The 19547-nt window shown below is 29.9% G+C and overlaps 12 pseudogenes; all 12 read left to right on the top strand.

Moving 5' to 3' along the window:
• The first annotated feature begins 14934 nt into the window (after positions 1–14934).
• Positions 14935–15053, top strand: LOC149650128 (5S ribosomal RNA; annotated as a pseudogene).
• A 362-nt stretch (positions 15054–15415) lies between these two features.
• LOC149650127 (5S ribosomal RNA) lies at positions 15416–15539 on the top strand (annotated as a pseudogene).
• Positions 15540–15676: 137 nt separating this feature from the next.
• Positions 15677–15795, top strand: LOC149650126 (5S ribosomal RNA; annotated as a pseudogene).
• A 137-nt stretch (positions 15796–15932) lies between these two features.
• LOC149650125 (5S ribosomal RNA) lies at positions 15933–16051 on the top strand (annotated as a pseudogene).
• Positions 16052–16411: 360 nt separating this feature from the next.
• LOC149650124 (5S ribosomal RNA) lies at positions 16412–16530 on the top strand (annotated as a pseudogene).
• Positions 16531–16890: 360 nt separating this feature from the next.
• LOC149650123 (5S ribosomal RNA) lies at positions 16891–17009 on the top strand (annotated as a pseudogene).
• Positions 17010–17371: 362 nt separating this feature from the next.
• On the top strand, positions 17372–17495 carry LOC149650122 (5S ribosomal RNA; annotated as a pseudogene).
• Positions 17496–17632: 137 nt separating this feature from the next.
• On the top strand, positions 17633–17751 carry LOC149650121 (5S ribosomal RNA; annotated as a pseudogene).
• Positions 17752–18112: 361 nt separating this feature from the next.
• On the top strand, positions 18113–18231 carry LOC149650120 (5S ribosomal RNA; annotated as a pseudogene).
• A 362-nt stretch (positions 18232–18593) lies between these two features.
• LOC149650119 (5S ribosomal RNA) lies at positions 18594–18717 on the top strand (annotated as a pseudogene).
• Positions 18718–18854: 137 nt separating this feature from the next.
• LOC149650118 (5S ribosomal RNA) lies at positions 18855–18978 on the top strand (annotated as a pseudogene).
• A 137-nt stretch (positions 18979–19115) lies between these two features.
• Positions 19116–19234, top strand: LOC149650117 (5S ribosomal RNA; annotated as a pseudogene).
• The last annotated feature ends 313 nt before the right edge of the window (positions 19235–19547 follow it).

Below are 19547 nucleotides of genomic sequence, written 5' to 3'. Positions count from 1 at the left end.
AACAGTTTTTTGAATGAATATCGTTACATTGCTTGAATTAAAGCAAAAAGTATAAAAATAATGGTTTCAATGAATATATTTGAAAATAGTGAAGAAATACTCAAAGTATGCTTCTTTGGCCGTAAAACGTCGATTTTGAAAATGTTATTAAAAATCGAGGTAAATTTTTAATTATTGGTCAATCGAGATGAAATCACTTTCAATGAGTGTTTTATAGGGAATTAAGCTGAATTCGGTCAAAAATTTCTCCAGAAAAAAATGCATTCAAAAAAGTACCGAAAAAAATCGCATGTTTTTCTTCTTCAAGATACAAAATCCGTGACAACGATTTCTTATTGAAAAATTGAATTTTAACAGTTTTTTGAATGAATATCGTTACATTTGCTTGAATTAAAGCAAAAAGTATAAAAATAATGGTTTCAGTGGTTATAATTGAAAATAGTGAAGAAATATTCAAAATATGCTTCTTTGGCCGTGAAACGTCGATTTTGAAAATGTTATTAAAAATCGAGGTACATTTTTATTTATTGTTCAATCGAGATGAAATCACTTTTAATGAGTGTTTTATAGGGAATTAAGCTGAATTCGGTCAAAAATTTCTCCAGAAAAAAATGCATTCAAAAAAGTACCGAAAAAATCGCATGTTTTTCTTCTTCAAGATACAAAATCCGTGACAACGATTTCTTATTGAAAAATTTAATTTTAACAGTTTTTTGAATGAATATCGTTACATTGCTTGAATTAAAGCAAAAAGTATAAAAATAATGGTTTCAGTGGTTATATTTGAAAATAGTGAAGAAATACTCAAAGTATGCTTCTTTGGCCGTGAAACGTCGATTTTGAAAATGTTATTAAAAATCGAGGTACATTTTTATTTATTGTTCAATCGAGATGAAATCACTTTTAGTGAGTGTTTTATAGGGAATTAAGCTGAATTCGGTCAAAAATTTCTCCTGAAAAAAATGCATTCAAAAAAGTACCGAAAAAATCGCATGTTTTTCTTCTTCAAGATACATAATCCGTGACAACGATTTCTTATTGAAAAATTTAATTTTAACAGTTTTTTGATTGAATGTCGTTACATTTGCTTGAATTAACGCAAAAATTACAAAAATAATGGTTTCAGTGGTTATATTTGAAAACAGTGAACAAATACTCAAAATGTTTTTCTTAGGCCGAGTTACGTCGATTTTGAAAATGTTATTAAAAATCGAGGTACATTTTTATTTATTGTTCAATCGAGATGAAATCACTTTAAATGAGTGTTTTATAGGGAATTAAGCTGAATTCGGTCAAAAATTTCTCCAGAAAAAAATTCATTCAAAAAAGTACCGAAAAAATCGCAGGTTTTTCTTCTTCAAGACACAAAATCCGTGAATACGATTTCTTATTGAAAATTGAATTTTAACAGTTTTTTGAATGAATATCGTTACATTTGCTTGAATTAAAGCAAAAAGTATAAAAATAATGGTTTCAGTGGTTATTTTTGAAAATAGTGAAGAAATACTCAAAATATGCTTCTTTGGCCGTGAAACGTCGATTTTGAAAATGTTATTAAAAATCGAGGTACATTTTTATTTATTGTTCAATCGAGATGAAATCACTTTTAATGAGTGTTTTATAGGGAATTAAGCTGAATTCGGTCAAAAATTTCTCCTGAAAAAAATGCATTCAAAAAAGTACCGAAAAAATCGCATGTTTTTTTTCTTCAAGATACAAAATCCGTGACAACGATTTCTTATTGAAAAATTTAATTTTAACAGTTTTTTGATTGAATATCGTTACATTTGCTTGAATTAAAGCAAAAAGTATAAAAATAATGGTTTCAGTGAACATATTTGAAAATAGTGAAGAAATACTCAAAGTATGCTTCTTTGGCCGTGAAACGTCGATTTTGAAAATGTTATTAAAATTCGAGGTAAATTTTTAATTATTGTTCAATCGAGATGAAATCACTTTCAATGAGTGTTTTATAGGGAATTAAGCTGAATTCGCTCAAAAATTTCTCCAGAAAAAAATTCATTCAAAAAAGTACCGAAAAAATCGCAGGTTTTTCTTCTTCAAGACACAAAATCCGTGAATACGATTTCTTACTGAAAATTGAATTTTAACAGTTTTTTGAATGAATATCGTTACATTGCTTGAATTAAAGCAAAAAGTATAAAAATAATGGTTTCAGTGAACATATTTGAAAATAGTGAAGAAATACTCAAAGTATGCTTCTTTGGCCGTGAAACGTCGATTTTGAAAATGTTATTAAAAATCGAGGTAAATTTTTAATTATTGTTCAATCGAGATGAAATCACTTTAAATGAGTGTTTTATAGGGAATTAAGCTGAATTTGGTCAAAAATTTCTCCAGAAAAAAATGCATTCAAAAAAGTACCGAAAAAATCGCATGTTTTTCTTCTTCAAGATACAAAATCCGTGACAACGATTTCTTATTGAAAAATTGAATTTTAACAGTTTTTTGAATGAATATCGTTACATTTGCTTGAATTAAAGCAAAAAGTATAAAAATAATGGTTTCAGTGAATATATTTGTAAATAGTGAAGAAATACTCAAAATATGATTCGTTGGCGGTGAAACGTCGATTTTTAAAATGTTATTAAAAATCGAGGTACATTTTTAATTATTGTTCAATCGAGATGAAATCACTTTTAATGAGTGTTTTATAGGGAATTAAGCTGAATTCGGTCAAACATTTGTCCAGAAAAAAATGCATTTAAAAGTACACCGAAAAAATCGCATGTTTTTTTTCTTCAAGATACAAAATCCGTGACAACGATTTCTTATTTAAAATTGAATTTTAACAGTTTGTTGAATGAATATCGTTACATTTGCTTGAATTAACGCAAAAATTACAAAAATAATGGTTTCAGTGGTTATATTTGAAAACAGTGAACAAATACTCAAAATGTTTTTCTTAGGCCGAGTTACGTCGATTTTGAAAATGTTATTAAAAATCGAGGTACATTTTTATTTATTGTTCAATCGAGATGAAATCACTTTTATTGAGTGTTTTATAGGGAATTAAGCTGAATTCGGTCAAACATTTCTCCAGAAAAAAATGCATTCAAAAGTGTACCGAAAAAATCGCATGTTTTTTTTCTTCAAGATACAAAATCCGTGACAACGATTTCTTATTGAAAAATTTAATTTTAACAGTTTTTTGATTGAATTTCGTTACATTTGCTTGAATTAACGCAAAAATTACAAAAATAATGGTTTCAGTGGTTATATTTGAAAACAGTGAACAAATACTCAAAATGTTTTTCTTAGGCCGAGTTACGTCGATTTTGAAAATGTTATTAAAAATCGAGGTACATTTTCATTTATTGTTCAATCGAGATGAAATCACTTTTAATGAGTGTTTTATAGGGAATTAAGCTGAATTCGGTCAAAAATTTCTCCTGAAAAAAATGCATTCAAAAAAGTACCGAAAAAATCGCATGTTTTTCTTCTTCAAGATACATAATCCGTGACAACGATTTCTTATTGAAAAATTTAATTTTAACAGTTTTTTGATTGAATATCGTTACATTTGCTTGAATTAACGCAAAAATTACAAAAATAATGGTTTCAGTGGTTATATTTGAAAACAGTGAACAAATACTCAAAATGTTTTTCTTAGGCCGAGTTACGTCGATTTTGAAAATGTTATTAAAAATCGAGGTACATTTTTATTTATTGTTCAATCGAGATGAAATCACTTTAAATGAGTGTTTTATAGGGAATTAAGCTGAATTCGGTCAAAAATTTCTCCAGAAAAAAATGCATTCAAAAAAGTACCGAAAAAATCGCATGTTTTTCTTCTTCAAGATACAAAATCCGTGACAACGATTTCTTATTGAAAAATTGAATTTTAACAGTTTTTTGAATGAATATCGTTACATTTGCTTGAATTAAAGCAAAAAGTATAAAAATAATGGTTTCAGTGAATATATTTGTAAATAGTGAAGAAATACTCAAAATATGCTTCGTTGGCGGTGAAACGTCGATTTTTAAAATGTTATTAAAAATCGAGGTACATTTTTAATTATTGTTCAATCGAGATGAAATCACTTTTAATGAGTGTTTTATAGGGAATTAAGCTGAATTCGGTCAAACATTTCTCCAGAAAAAAATGCATTTAAAAGTGTACCGAAAAAATCGCATGTTTTTTTTCTTCAAGATACAAAATCCGTGACAACGATTTCTTATTTAAAATTGAATTTTAACAGTTTGTTGAATGAATATCGTTACATTTGCTTGAATTAACGCAAAAATTACAAAAATAATGGTTTCAGTGGTTATATTTGAAAACAGTGAACAAATACTCAAAATGTTTTTCTTAGGCCGAGTTACGTCGATTTTGAAAATGTTATTAAAAATCGAGGTACATTTTCATTTATTGTTCAATCGAGATGAAATCACTTTTAATGAGTGTTTTATAGGGAATTAAGCTGAATTCGGTCAAAAATTTCTCCTGAAAAAAATGCATTCAAAAAAGTACCGAAAAAATCTCATGTTTTTCTTCTTCAAGATACAAAATCCGTGACAACGATTTCTTATTGAAAAATTTAATTTTAACAGTGTTTTGATTGAATATCGTTACATTTGCTTGAATTAAAGCAAAAAGTATAAAAATAATGCTTTCAGTGAACATATTTGAAAAGAGTGAAGAAATACTCAAACTATGCTTCTTTGGCCGTGAAACGTCGATTTTGAAAATGTTATTAAAAATCGAGGTACATTTTTATTTATTGTTCAATCGAGATGAAATCACTTTTAATGAGTGTTTTATAGGGAATTAAGCTGAATTCGGTCAAAAATTTCTCCTGAAAAAAATGCATTCAAAAAAGTACCAAAAAAATCGCATGTTTTTCTTCTTCAAGATACATAATCCGTGACAACGATTTCTTATTGAAAAATTTAATTTTAACAGTTTTTTGATTGAATATCGTTACATTTGCTTGAATTAACGCAAAAATTACAAAAATAATGGTTTCAGTGGTTATATTTGAAAACAGTGAACAAATACTCAAAATGATTTTCTTAGGCCGAGTTACGTCGATTTTGAAAATGTTATTAAAAATCGAGGTACATTTTTATTTATTGTTCAATCGAGATGAAATCACTTTAAATGAGTGTTTTATAGGGAATTAAGCTGAATTCGGTCAAAAATATCTCCAGAAAAAAATGCATTCAAAAAAGTACCGAAAAAATCGCATGTTTTTCTTCTTCAAGATACAAAATCCGTGACAACGATTTCTTATTGAAAAATTGAATTTTAACAGTTTTTTGAATGAATATCGTTACATTTGCTTGAATTAAAGCAAAAAGTATAAAAATAATGGTTTCAGTGAATATATTTGTAAATAGTGAAGAAATACTCAAAATATGCTTCGTTGGCGGTGAAACGTCGATTTTTAAAATGTTATTAAAAATCGAGGTACATTTTTAATTATTGTTCAATCGAGATGAAATCACTTTTAATGAGTGTTTTATAGGGAATTAAGCTGAATTCGGTCAAACATTTCTCCAGAAAAAAATGCATTTAAAAGTGTACCGAAAAAATCGCATGTTTTTTTTCTTCAAGATACAAAATCCGTGACAACGATTTCTTATTTAAAATTGAATTTTAACAGTTTGTTGAATGAATATCGTTACATTTGCTTGAATTAACGCAAAAATTACAAAAATAATGGTTTCAGTGGTTATATTTGAAAACAGTGAACAAATACTCAAAATGTTTTTCTTAGGCCGAGTTACGTCGATTTTGAAAATGTTATTAAAAATCGAGGTACATTTTTATTTATTGTTCAATCGAGATGAAATCACTTTTATTGAGTGTTTTATAGGGAATTAAGCTGAATTCGGTCAAACATTTCTCCAGAAAAAAATGCATTCAAAAGTGTACCGAAAAAATCGCATGTTTTTTTTCTTCAAGATACAAAATCCGTGACAACGATTTCTTATTTAAAATTGAATTTTAACAGTTTTTTGAATGAATATCGTTACATTTGCTTGAATTAAAGCAAAAAGTATAAAAATAATGCTTTCAGTGAACATATTTGAAAATAGTGAAGAAATACTCAAAGTATGGTTCTTTGGCCGTGAAACGTCGATTTTGAAAATGTTATTAAAAATCGAGGTAAATTTTTAATTATTGTTCAATCGAGATGAAATCACTTTCAATGAGTGTTTTATAGGGAATTAAGCTGAATTCGGTCAAAAATTTCTCCAGAAAAAAATTCATTCAAAAATGTACTGAAAAAATCGCAGGTTTTTCTTCTTCAAGACACAAAATCCGTGAATACGATTTCTTATTGAAAATTGAATTTTAACAGTTTTTTGAATGAATATCGTTACATTGCTTGAATTAAAGCAAAAAGTATAAAAATAATGGTTTCAATGAATATATTTGAAAATAGTGAAGAAATACTCAAAGTATGCTTCTTTGGCCGTGAAACGTCGATTTTGAAAATGTTATTAAAAATCGAGGTAAATTTTTAATTATTGTTCAATCGAGATGAAATCACTTTCAATGAGTGTTTTATAGGCAATTAAGCTGAATTCATCAAAACATTTCTCCAGAAAAAAATGCATTCAAAAGTGTACCGAAAAAATCGCATGTTTTTTTCTTCAAGTTACAAAATCCGTGACAACGATTTCTTATTTAAATTTGAATTTTAAGAGTTTGTTGAATGAATATCGTTACATTTGCTTGAATTAACGCAAAAATTACAAAAATAATGGTTTCAGTGGTTATATTTGAAAACAGTGAACAAATACTCAAAATGTTTTTCTTAGGCCGAGTTACGTCGATTTTGAAAATGTTATTAAAAATCGAGGTACATTTTTATTTATTGTTCAATCGAGATGAAATCACTTTCAATGAGTGTTTTATAGGGAATTAAGCTGAATTCGGTCAAAAATTTCTCCAGAAAAAATGCATTCAAAAAAGTACCGAAAAAATCGCATGTTTTTCTTCTTCAAGATACAAAATCCGTGACAACGATTTCTTATTGAAAAATTTAATTTTAACAGTTTTTTGATTGAATATCGTTACATTTGCTTGAATTAAAGCAAAAAGTATAAAAATAATGGTTTCAGTGAACATATTTGAAAATAGTGAAGAAATACTCAAAGTATGCTTCTTTGGCCGTGAAACGTCGATTTTGAAAATGTTATTAAAAATCGAGGTAAATTTTTAATTATTGTTCAATCGAGATGAAATCACTTTCAATGAGTGTTTTATAGGCAATTAAGCTGAATTCAGTAAAACATTTCTCCAGAAAAAAATGCATTCAAAAGTGTACCGAAAAAATCGCATGTTTTTTTTCTTCAAGTTACAAAATCCGTGACAACGATTTCTTATTTAAATTTGAATTTTAAGAGTTTGTTGAATGAATATCGTTACATTTGCTTGAATTAACGCAAAAATTACAAAAATAATGGTTTCAGTGGTTATATTTGAAAACAGTGAACAAATACTCAAAATGTTTTTCTTAGGCCGAGTTACGTCGATTTTGAAAATGTTATTAAAAATCGAGGTACATTTTTATTTATTGTTCAATCGAGATGAAATCACTTTCAATGAGTGTTTTATAGGGAATTAAGCTGAATTCGGTCAAAAATTTCTCCAGAAAAAATGCATTCAAAAAAGTACCGAAAAAATCGCATGTTTTTCTTCTTCAAGATACAAAATCCGTGACAACGATTTCTTATTGAAAAATTTAATTTTAACAGTTTTTTGATTGAATATCGTTACATTTGCTTGAATTAAAGCAAAAAGTATAAAAATAATGGTTTCAGTGAACATATTTGAAAATAGTGAAGAAATACTCAAAGTATGCTTCTTTGGCCGTGAAACGTCGATTTTGAAAATGTTATTAAAAATCGAGGTAAATTTTTAATTATTGTTAAATCGAGATGAAATCACTTTCAATGAGTGTTTTATAGGGAATTAAGCTGAATTCGGTCAAAAATTTCTCCAGAAAAAAATGCATTCAAAAGTGTACCGAAAAAATCGCATGTTTTTCTTCTTCAAGATACAAAATCCGTGACAACGATTTCTTATTGAAAAATTGAATTTTAACAGTTTTTTGAATGAATATCGTTACATTTGCTTGAATTAAAGCAAAAAGTATAAAAATAATGGTTTCAGTGGTTATATTTGAAAATAGTGAAGAAATACTCAAAATATGATTCTTCGGCCGTGAAACGTCGATTTTGAAAATGTTATTAAAAATCGAGGTAAATTTTTAATTATTGTTCAATCGAGATGAAATTACTTTCAAAGAGTGTTTTATAGGGAATTAAGCTGAATTCGGTCAAACATTTCTCCAAAAAAAAATGCATTCAAAAGTGTACCGAAAAAATCGCATGTTTTTTTTCTTCAAGATACAATATCCGTGACAACGATTTCTTATTTAAAATTGAATTTTAACAGTTTGTTGAATGAATATCGTTACATTTGCTTGAATTAACGCAAAAATTACAAAAATAATGGTTTCATTGGTTATATTTGAAAACAGTGAACAAATACTCAAAATGTTTTTCTTAGGCCGAGTTACGTCGATTTTGAAAATGTTATTAAAAATCGAGGTGCATTTTTATTTATTGTTCAATCGAGATGAAATCATTTTTAATGAGTGTTTTATAGGGAATTAAGCTGAATTCGGTCAAAAATTTCTCCTGAAAAAAATGCATTCAAAAAAGTACCGAAAAAACCGCATGTTTTTCTTCTTCAAGATACAAAATCCGTGACAACGATTTCTTATTGAAAATTGAATTTTAACAGTTTGTTGAATGAATATCGTTACATTTGCTTGAATTAACGCAAAAATTACAAAAATAATGGTTTCAGTGGTTATATTTGAAAACAGTGAACAAATACTCAAAATGTTTTTCTTAGGCCGAGTTACGTCGATTTTGAAAATGTTATTAAAAATCGAGGTACATTTTTATTTATTGTTCAATCGAGATGAAATCACTTTTAATGAGTGTTTTATAGGGAATTAAGCTGAATTCGGTCAAAAATTTCTCCAAAAAAAAATTCATTCAAAAAAGTACCGAAAAAATCGCAGGTTTTTCTTCTTCAAGACACAAAATCCGTGAATACGATTTCTTATTGAAAAGTGATTTTTAACAGTTTTTTGAATGAATATCGTTACACTTGCTTGAATTAAAGCAAAAAGTATAAAAATAATGGTTTCAGTGGTTATTTTTGAAAATAGTGAAGAAATACTCAAAATATGCTTCTTTGGCCGTGAAACGTCGATTTTGAAAATGTTATTAAAAATCGAGGTACATTTTTATTTATTGTTCAATCGAGATGAAATCACTTTCAATGAGTGTTTTATAGGGAATTAAGCTGAATTCGGTCAAAAATTTCTCCAGAAAAAAAGTCATTCAAAAATGTACTGAAAAAATCGCAGGTTTTTCTTCTTCAAGACACAAAATCCGTGAATACGATTTCTTATTGAAAATTGAATTTTAACAGTTTTTTGAATGAATATCGTTACATTGCTTGAATTAAAGCAAAAAGTATAAAAATAATGGTTTCAATGAATATATTTGAAAATAGTGAAGAAATACTCAAAGTATGCTTCTTTGGCCGTGAAACGTCGATTTTGAAAATGTTATTAAAAATCGAGGTAAATTTTTAATTATTGTTCAATCGAGATGAAATCACTTTCAATGAGTGTTTTATAGGCAATTAAGCTGAATTCAGTAAAACATTTCTCCAGAAAAAAATGCATTCAAAAGTGTACCGAAAAAATCGCATGTTTTTTTTCTTCAAGTTACAAAATCCGTGACAACGATTTCTTATTTAAATTTGAATTTTAAGAGTTTGTTGAATGAATATCGTTACATTTGCTTGAATTAACGCAAAAATTACAAAAATAATGGTTTCAGTGGTTATATTTGAAAACAGTGAACAAATACTCAAAATGTTTTTCTTAGGCCGAGTTACGTCGATTTTGAAAATGTTATTAAAAATCGAGGTACATTTTTATTTATTGTTCAATCGAGATGAAATCACTTTCAATGAGTGTTTTATAGGGAATTAAGCTGAATTCGGTCAAAAATTTCTCCAGAAAAAATGCATTCAAAAAAGTACCGAAAAAATCGCATGTTTTTCTTCTTCAAGATACAAAATCCGTGACAACGATTTCTTATTGAAAAATTTAATTTTAACAGTTTTTTGATTGAATATCGTTACATTTGCTTGAATTAAAGCAAAAAGTATAAAAATAATGGTTTCAGTGAACATATTTGAAAATAGTGAAGAAATACTCAAAGTATGCTTCTTTGGCCGTGAAACGTCGATTTTGAAAATGTTATTAAAAATCGAGGTAAATTTTTAATTATTGTTAAATCGAGATGAAATCACTTTCAATGAGTGTTTTATAGGGAATTAAGCTGAATTCGGTCAAAAATTTCTCCAGAAAAAAATGCATTCAAAAGTGTACCGAAAAAATCGCATGTTTTTCTTCTTCAAGATACAAAATCCGTGACAACGATTTCTTATTGAAAAATTGAATTTTAACAGTTTTTTGAATGAATATCGTTACATTTGCTTGAATTAAAGCAAAAAGTATAAAAATAATGGTTTCAGTGGTTATATTTGAAAATAGTGAAGAAATACTCAAAATATGATTCTTCGGCCGTGAAACGTCGATTTTGAAAATGTTATTAAAAATCGAGGTAAATTTTTAATTATTGTTCAATCGAGATGAAATTACTTTCAAAGAGTGTTTTATAGGGAATTAAGCTGAATTCGGTCAAACATTTCTCCAAAAAAAAATGCATTCAAAAGTGTACCGAAAAAATCGAATGTTTTTTTTCTTCAAGATACAATATCCGTGACAACGATTTCTTATTTAAAATTGAATTTTAACAGTTTGTTGAATGAATATCGTTACATTTGCTTGAATTAACGCAAAAATTACAAAAATAATGGTTTCATTGGTTATATTTGAAAACAGTGAACAAATACTCAAAATGTTTTTCTTAGGCCGAGTTACGTCGATTTTGAAAATGTTATTAAAAATCGAGGTGCATTTTTATTTATTGTTCAATCGAGATGAAATCACTTTTAATGAGTGTTTTATAGGGAATTAAGCTGAATTCGGTCAAAAATTTCTCCTGAAAAAAATGCATTCAAAAAAGTACCGAAAAAACCGCATGTTTTTCTTCTTCAAGATACAAAATCCGTGACAACGATTTCTTATTGAAAATTGAATTTTAACAGTTTGTTGAATGAATATCGTTACATTTGCTTGAATTAACGCAAAAATTACAAAAATAATGGTTTCAGTGGTTATATTTGAAAACAGTGAACAAATACTCAAAATGTTTTTCTTAGGCCGAGTTACGTCGATTTTGAAAATGTTATTAAAAATCGAGGTACATTTTTATTTATTGTTCAATCGAGATGAAATCACTTTTAATGAGTGTTTTATAGGGAATTAAGCTGAATTCGGTCAAAAATTTCTCCAAAAAAAAATTCATTCAAAAAAGTACCGAAAAAATCGCAGGTTTTTCTTCTTCAAGACACAAAATCCGTGAATACGATTTCTTATTGAAAATTGAATTTTAACAGTTTTTTGAATGAATATCGTTACATTGCTTGAATTAAAGCAAAAAGTATAAAAATAATGGTTTCAATGAATATATTTGAAAATAGTGAAGAAATACTCAAAGTATGCTTCTTTGGCCGTAAAACGTCGATTTTGAAAATGTTATTAAAAATCGAGGTAAATTTTTAATTATTGGTCAATCGAGATGAAATCACTTTTAATGAGTGTTTTATAGGGAGTAAGGCTGAATTCGGTCAAAAATTTCTCCAGAAAAAAATGCATTCAAAAGTGTACCGAAAAAATCGCATGTTTTTTTTCTTCAAGATACAAAATCCGTGACAACGATTTCTTATTTAAAATTGAATTTTAACAGTTTTTGAATGAATATCGTTACATTTGCTTGAATTAAAGCAAAAAGTATAAAAATAATGGTTTCAGTGGTTATTTTTGAAAATAGTGAAGAAATACTCAAAATGTTTTTCTTAGGCCGAGTTACGTCGATTTTGAAAATGTTATTAAAAATCGAGGTGCATTTTTATTTATTGTTCAATCGAGATGAAATCACTTTTAATGAGTGTTTTATAGGGAATTAAGCTGAATTCGGTCAAAAATTTCTCCTGAAAAAAATGCATTCAAAAAAGTACCGAAAAAATCGCATGTTTTTCTTCTTCAAGATACAAAATCCGTGACAACGATTTCTTATTGAAAAATTTAATTTTAACAGTTTTTTGATTGAATATCGTTACATTTGCTTGAATTAAAGCAAAAAGTATAAAAATAATGCTTTCAGTGAACATATTTGAAAATAGTGAAGAAATACTCAAAGTATGCTTCTTTGGCCGTGAAACGTCGATTTTGAAAATGTTATTAAAAACGAGGTACATTTTTATTTATTGTTCAATCGAGATGAAATCACTTTTAATGAGTGTTTTATAGGGAATTAAGCTGAATTCGGTCCAAAATTTCTCCTGAAAAAAATGCATTCAAAAAAGTACCGAAAAAATCGCATGTTTTTCTTCTTCAAGATACAAAATCCGTGACAACGATTTCTTATTGAAAAATTTAATTTTAACAGTTTTTTGATTGAATATCGTTACATTTGCTTGAATTAAAGCAAAAAGTATAAAAATAATGGTTTCAGTGAACATATTTGAAAATAGTGAAGAAATACTCAAAGTAAGCTTCTTTGGCCGTGAAACGTCGATTTTGAAAATGTTATTCAAAATCGAGGTAAATTTTTAATTATTGTTCAATCGAGATGAAATCACTTTCAATGAGTGTTTTATAGGGAATTAAGCTGAATTCGGTCAAACATTTCTCCAGAAAAAAATGCATTCAAAAGTGTACCGAAAAAATCGCATGTTTTTTTTCTTCAAGATACAAAATCCGTGACAACGATTTCTTATTGAAAATTGAATTTTAACAGTTTGTTGAATGAATATCGTTACATTTGCTTGAATTAACGCAAAAATTACAAAAATAATGGTTTCAGTGGTTATATTTGAAAACAGTGAACAAATACTCAAAATGTTTTTCTTAGGCCGAGTTACGTCGATTTTGAAAATGTTATTTAAAATCGAGGTACATTTTTATTTATTGTTCAATCGAGATGAAATCACTTTTAATGAGTGTTTTATAGGGAATTAAGCTGAATTCGGTCAAAAATTTCTCCAGAAAAAATTCATTCAAAAAAGTACCGAAAAAATCGCAGGTTTTTCTTCTTCAAGACACAAAATCCGTGAATACGATTTCTTATTGAAAATTGAATTTTAACAGTTTTTTGAATGAATATCGTTACACTTGCTTGAATTAAAGCAAAAAGTATAAAAATAATGGTTTCAGTGGTTATTTTTGAAAATAGTGAAGAAATACTCAAAATATGCTTCTTTGGCCGTGAAACGTCGATTTTGAAAATGTTATTAAAAATCGAGGTACATTTTTATTTATTGTTCAATCGAGATGAAATCACTTTCAATGAGTGTTTTATTGGGAATTAAGCTGAATTCGGTCAAAAATTTCTCCAGAAAAAAATTCATTCAAAAAAGTACCGAAAAAATCGCAGGTTTTTCTTCTTCAAGACACAAAATCCGTGAATACGATTTCTTATTGAAAATTGAATTTTAACAGTTTTTTGAATGAATATCGTTACATTGCTTGAATTAAAGCAAAAAGTATAAAAATAATGGTTTCAATGAATATATTTGAAAATAGTGAAGAAATACTCAAAGTATGCTTCTTTGGCCGTAAAACGTCGATTTTGAAAATGTTATTAAAAATCGAGGTAAATTTTTAATTATTGGTCAATCGAGATGAAATCACTTTCAATGAGTGTTTTATAGGGAATTAAGCTGAATTCGGTCAAAAATTTCTCCAGAAAAAAATGCATTCAAAAAAGTACCGAAAAAAATCGCATGTTTTTCTTCTTCAAGATACAAAATCCGTGACAACGATTTCTTATTGAAAAATTGAATTTTAACAGTTTTTTGAATGAATATCGTTACATTTGCTTGAATTAAAGCAAAAAGTATAAAAATAATGGTTTCAGTGGTTATATTTGAAAATAGTGAAGAAATATTCAAAATATGCTTCTTTGGCCGTGAAACGTCGATTTTGAAAATGTTATTAAAAATCGAGGTACATTTTTATTTATTGTTCAATCGAGATGAAATCACTTTTAATGAGTGTTTTATAGGGAATTAAGCTGAATTCGGTCAAAAATTTTTAGAAAAAAATGCATTCAAAAAAGTACCGAAAAAATCGCATGTTTTTCTTCTTCAAGATACAAAATCCGTGACAACGATTTCTTATTGAAAAATTTAATTTTAACAGTTTTTTGAATGAATATCGTTACATTGCTTGAATTAAAGCAAAAAGTATAAAAATAATGGTTTCAGTGGTTATATTTGAAAATAGTGAAGAAATACTCAAAGTATGCTTCTTTGGCCGTGAAACGTCGATTTTGAAAATGTTATTAAAAATCGAGGTAAATTTTTAATTATTGTTCAATCGAGATGAAATCACTTTCAATGAGTGTTTTATAGGGAATTAAGCTGAATTCGGTCAAAAATTTCTCCTGAAAAAAATGCATTCAAAAAAGTACCGAAAAAAATCGCATGTTTTTCTTCTTCAAGATACAAAATCCGTGACAACGATTTCTTATTGAAAAATTGAATTTTAACAGTTTTTTGAATGAATATCGTTACATTTGCTTGAATTAAAGCAAAAAGTGCCGTTTGCTTTTTTCACTTTTGTTTCCTCTTTCAAATTCCACCAGATATGAAAAAAGCAAACATATCTTCTTTTTGTTATTGTTTTATAAAGATGAAAGTTAATTAAATTCAAATTATTAACTAGCACTCTCGGCAACGGCCATATCACGCTGAATACACCGATTCCCGTCCGATAACCGAAGTTAAGCAGCGTCGAGCGCAGTCACTACTTGGGAGAGAGACCACTTAGGCACACTGCGTGCCGTTGGCTTTTTCACTTTTTTTTCCTCTTTTAAATTTTAATAGATATGAAAAAAGCAAACATGTTTTCTTTTTGTTATAGTTTTAAAATGATGAAGGTTAATTTGTTTCACTTAATTTAAATTCGAATTATTAACTAGCACTCTCGGCAACGGCCATATCACGCTGAAAACACCGGTTCACGTCCGATCACCGAAGTTAAGTAGCGTCGAGCGCATACAGTACTTGGGAATACTGCGTGCCGTTTGTTTTTTCACTTTTGTTTGCTCTTTCAAATTCCACCAGATATGAAAAAAGCAAACATATCTACTTTTTGTTATTGTTTTATAAAGATGAAAGTTAATTAAATTCAAATTATTAACTAGCACTCTCGGCAACGGCCATATCACGCTGAATACACCGGTTCTCGTCCGATAACCGAAGTTAAGCAGCGTCGAGCGCAGTCACTACTTGGGAGGGAGACCACTTAGGATAGGAACACTGCGTGCCGTTGACTTTTTCACTTTTTTTTCCTCTTTTAAATTTTAATAGATATGAAAAAAGCAAACATGTTTTCTTTTTGTTATTGTTTTAAAATGATGAAGGTTAATATGTCTCACTTAATTTAAATTCGAATTATTAACTAGCACTCTCGGCAACGGCCATATCACGCTGAATACACCGGTTCTCGTCAGATAACCGAAGTTAAGCAGCGTCGAGCGCAGTCACTACTTGGGAGGGAGACCACTTAGGAACACTGCGTGCCGTTGGCTTTTTCACTTTTTTTTCCTCTTTTAAATTTTAATAGATATGAAAAAAGCAAACATGTTTTCTTTTTGTTATTGTTTTAAAATGATGAAGGTTAATTTGTCTCACTTAATTTAAATTCGAATTATTAACTAGCACTCTCGGCAACGGCCATATCACGCTGAATACACCGGTTCTCGTCCGATAACCGAAGTTAAGCAGCGTCGAGCGCAGTCAGTACTTGGGAGGGCGACCACTTAGGAACACTGCGTGCCGTTAGCTTTTTCACTTTTTTTTTCTCTTTTAAATTCCAATAGATATGAAAAAAGCAAACACATTTTCTTTTTGTTATTGTTTGAAAAAGATGAAGGTTAATTTGTCTCACTTAATTTAAATTCGAATTATTATCTAGCACTCTCGGCAACGGCCATATCACGCTGAGAACACCGGTTCTCGTCCGATCGCCGAAGTTAGCAGCGTCGAGCGCAGTCAGTACTTGGGAATACTGCGTGCCGTTTGCTTTTTCACTTTTGTTTCCTCTTTCAAATTCCACCAGATATGAAAAAAGCAAACATATCTTCTTTTTGTTATTGTTTTATAAAGATGAAAGTTAATTAAATTCAATTATTAACTAGCACTCTCGGCAACGGCCATATCACGCTGAATACACCGATTCTCGTCCGATAACCGAAGTTAAGCAGCGTCGAGCGCAGTCATTACTTGGGAGGGAGACCACTTAGGAACACTGCGTGCCGTTGGCTTTTTCACTTTTTTTCCTCTTTTAAATTTAAATAGATATGAAAAAAGCAAACACGTTTTCTTTTTGTTATTGTTTTAAAATGATGAAGGTTAATTTGTCTCACTTAATTTAAATTCGAATTATTAACTAGCACTCTCGGCAACGGCCAAATCACGCTGAAAACACCGGTTCACGTCCGATCACCGAAGTAAAGCAGCGTCGAGCGCATACAGTACTTGGGAATACTGCGTGCCGTTTGCTTTTTCACTTTTTTTCCTCTTTTAAATTCCAATAGATATGAAAAAAGCAAACATATCTTCTTTTTGTTATTGTTTTATAAAGATGAAAGTTAATTAAATTCAAATTATTAACTAGCACTCTCGGCAACGGCCATATCACGCTGAATACACCGATTCCCGTCCGATAACCGAAGTTAAGCAGCGTCGAGCGCAGTCACTACTTGGGAGAGAGACCACTTAGGCACACTGCGTGCCGTTGGCTTTTTCACTTTTTTTTCCTCTTTTAAATTTTAATAGATATGAAAAAAGCAAACATGTTTTCTTTTTGTTATAGTTTTAAAATGATGAAGGTTAATTTGTCTCACTTAATTTAAATTCGAATTATTAACTAGCACTCTCGGCAACGGCCATATCACGCTGAAAACACCGGTTCACGTCCGATCACCGAAGTTAAGTAGCGTCGAGCGCATACAGTACTTGGGAATACTGCGTGCCGTTTGTTTTTTCACTTTTGTTTGCTCTTTCAAATTCCACCAGATATGAAAAAAGCAAACATATCTACTTTTGGTTATTGTTTTATAAAGATGAAAGTTAATTAAATTCAAATTATTAACTAGCATTCTCGGCAACGGCCATATCACGCTGAATACACCGGTTCTCGTCCGATAACCGAAGTTAAGCAGCGTCGAGCGCAGTCAGTACTTGGGAGGGAGACCACTTAGGATAGGAACACTGCGTGCCGTTGACTTTTTCACTTTTTTTTCCTCTTTTAAATTTTAATAGATATGAAAAAAGCAAACTTGTTTTCTTTTTGTTATTGTTTTAAAATGATGAAGGTTAATTTGTCTCACTTAATTTAAATTCGAATTATTAACTAGCACTCTCGGCAACGGCCATATCACGCTGAATACACCGGTTCACGTCCGATCACCGAAGTTAAGCAGCGTCGAGCGCAGTCAGTACTTGGGAGGGCGACCACTTAGGAACACTGCTTGCCGTTAGCTTTTTCACTTTTTTTTCCTCTTTTAAATTCCAATAGATATGAAAAAAGCAAACATATTTTCTTTTTGTTATTGTTTGAAAAAGATGAAGGTTAATTTGTCTCACTTAATTTAAATTCGAATTATTATCTAGCACTCTCGGCAACGGCCAAATCACGCTGAAAACACCGGTTCACGTCCGATCACCGAAGTAAAGCAGCGTCGAGCGCATACAGTACTTGGGAATACTGCGTGCCGTTTGCTTTTTCACTTTTTTTCCTCTTTTAAATTCCAATAGATATGAAAAAAGCAAACATATCTTCTTTTTGTTATTGTTTTATAAAGATGAAAGTTAATTAAATTCAAATTATTAACTAGCACTCTCGGCAACGGCCATATCACGCTGAATACACCGATTCCCGTCCGATAACCGAAGTTAAGCAGCGTCGAGCGCAGTCACTACTTGGGAGAGAGACCACTTAGGCACACTGCGTGCCGTTGGCTTTTTCACTTTTTTTTCCTCTTTTAAATTTTAATAGATATGAAAAAAGCAAACATGTTTTCTTTTTGTTATAGTTTTAAAATGATGAAGGTTAATTTGTCTCACTTAATTTAAATTCGAATTATTAACTAGCACTCTCGGCAACGGCCATATCACGCTGAAAACACCGGTTCACGTCCGATCACCGAAGTTAAGTAGCGTCGAGCGCATACAGTACTTGGGAATACTGCGTGCCGTTTGTTTTTTCACTTTTGTTTGCTCTTTCAAATTCCACCAGATATGAAAAAAGCAAACATATCTACTTTTTGTTATTGTTTTATAAAGATGAAAGTTAATTAAATTCAAATTATTAACTAGCATTCTCGGCAACGGCCATATCACGCTGAATACACCGGTTCTCGTCCGATAACCGAAGTTAAGCAGCGTCGAGCGCAGTCACTACTTGGGAGGGAGACCACTTAGGATAGGAACACTGCGTGCCGTTGACTTTTTCACTTTTTTTTCCTCTTTTAAATTTTAATAGATATGAAAAAAGCAAACATGTTTTCTTTTTGTTATTGTTTTAAAATGATGAAGGTTAATTTGTCTCACTTAATTTAAATTCGAATTATTAACTAGCACTCTCGGCAACGGCCATATCACGCTGAATACACCGGTTCACGTCCGATCACCGAAGTTAAGCAGCGTCGAGCGCAGTCACTACTTGGGAGGGAGACCACTTAGGATAGGAACACTGCGTGCCGTTGACTTTTTCACTTTTTTTTCCTCTTTTAAATTTTAATAGATATGAAAAAAGCAAACATGTTTTCTTTTTGTTATTGTTTTAAAATGATGAAGGTTGATTTGTCTCACTTAATTTAAATTCGAATTATTAACTAGCACTCTCGGCAACGGCCATATCACGCTGAATACACCGGTTCACGTCCGATCACCGAAGTTAAGCAGCGTCGAGCGCAGTCAGTACTTGGGAGGGCGACCACTTAGGAACACTGCTTGCCGTTAGCTTTTTCACTTTTTTTTCCTCTTTTAAATTCCAATAGATATGAAAAAAGCAAACATATTTTCTTTTTGTTATTGTTTGAAAAAGATGAAGGTTAATTTGTCTCACTTAATTTAAATTCGAATTATTATCTAGCACTCTCGGCAACGGCCATATCACGCTGAGAACACCGGATCTCGTCCGATCGCCGACGTTAGCAGCGTCGAGCGCAGTCAGTACTTGGGAATACTGCGTGCCGTTTGCTTTTTTCACTTTTGTTTCCTCTTTCAAATTCCACCAGATATGAAAAAAGCAAACATATCTTCTTTTTGTTATTGT

Source organism: Phalangium opilio, unplaced genomic scaffold (assembly GCF_054372755.1).
Source record: "Phalangium opilio isolate 3A_F unplaced genomic scaffold, DU_Popi_V2 ptg000087l_1, whole genome shotgun sequence".
Taxonomy (NCBI): domain Eukaryota; kingdom Metazoa; phylum Arthropoda; class Arachnida; order Opiliones; family Phalangiidae; genus Phalangium; species Phalangium opilio.
The sequence above is the reverse complement of the archived record's forward strand: the minus strand, read 5'-3'. Positions and strand labels throughout refer to the sequence as shown.